This window comes from Rutidosis leptorrhynchoides, chromosome 3 (assembly GCF_046630445.1).
Source record: "Rutidosis leptorrhynchoides isolate AG116_Rl617_1_P2 chromosome 3, CSIRO_AGI_Rlap_v1, whole genome shotgun sequence".
Lineage (NCBI taxonomy): Eukaryota > Viridiplantae > Streptophyta > Magnoliopsida > Asterales > Asteraceae > Rutidosis > Rutidosis leptorrhynchoides.
In genome coordinates, this window is record NC_092335.1 from 50,577,010 (window position 1) to 50,578,036 (window position 1,027).

Sequence of the window (1,027 nt, forward strand, 5' to 3'; positions counted from 1 at the left end):
TTCATTCGTTTGTTTCTGAGATGTGAAAAACTGCTTTTGAGTTTCAACTAGCTTCGTCATCATATCTTCAAAATTTGGCTTTTTATCATTGGTTTGTGGTGGTTTGTTTTGAAAATTAGGTCTTTGCTGGTTGTAAGTATTATTGGATACTTGTTGATTACTAGGACCTTGTTGATTGTTGTATGGAACATTTCAGTTATAATTCTGGTTTTGATTGTAAATCGGTCTTGGCGGTTGATAATTATTCTGATAATTATTTCCAGGCCTTTGGTTTATGTATGAAATATTCTCTCTTTGTTCCATTGTTAGCTCAATACTAAGACAATCTTTTGTCAAATGTGGTCCTCCACACTGCTCACAACTAATTCTTATTGAGTGTATATCTTTAGTCAACTTTTCCATTCGTCTCTCAACAGCATCTATCTTTGCAGAAATGGAATCTAAGTCATGGCTAGAATCGGCTCTAGCTGCTTTAGATGATCTAACGATATCTTTTTCTTGGTGCCACTCATGTGAGTGGGAAGCAGTGTTATCAATAATTTTATAAGCATCAGTTTCGGTTTTCTTCATAATAGAACCACCAGCTGCTATATCGATGTCTTTCCTTGTAGTGATGTCGCATCCTTGGTAGAATATTTGTACTATTTGACAGGTGTCTAAACCATGTTGCGGACATCCTCTTAATAACTTTCCAAATCTGGTCCATGCCTCATATAGAGTTTCATTTGGCTTCTGTGTGAAAGTAACAATTTCTCCTTGAAGTCTTACGGCTTTAGATGCTGGAAAGAATTGTTTAAGAAATTTTTCAACTAAAACGTCCCATGTATCAATCGCCCCTTCAGGTAACGATTCCAACCAATCTTTGGCTTCTCCCTTTAAAGTCCAGGGAAATAACATGAGATATATCTGTTCATCTTCCACTTCTCTTATTTTAAATAGTGTGCAGATCCTATTAAAGGTACGAAGATGTTCATTTGGATCTTCCTTCGGCGCACCACTAAATTGTAAGACCCGAATAATTATCTTA

General features: G+C 36.0%; 1 non-coding gene across 1 annotated transcript; it reads left to right on the forward strand.

The window, feature by feature from the left end:
• The first annotated feature begins 658 nt into the window (after positions 1 to 658).
• LOC139903522 (small nucleolar RNA R71) lies at positions 659 to 765 on the forward strand. The gene has a single exon (XR_011778336.1). It is a non-coding gene; the product is annotated as a small nucleolar RNA R71 (small nucleolar RNA).
• The last annotated feature ends 262 nt before the right edge of the window (positions 766 to 1,027 follow it).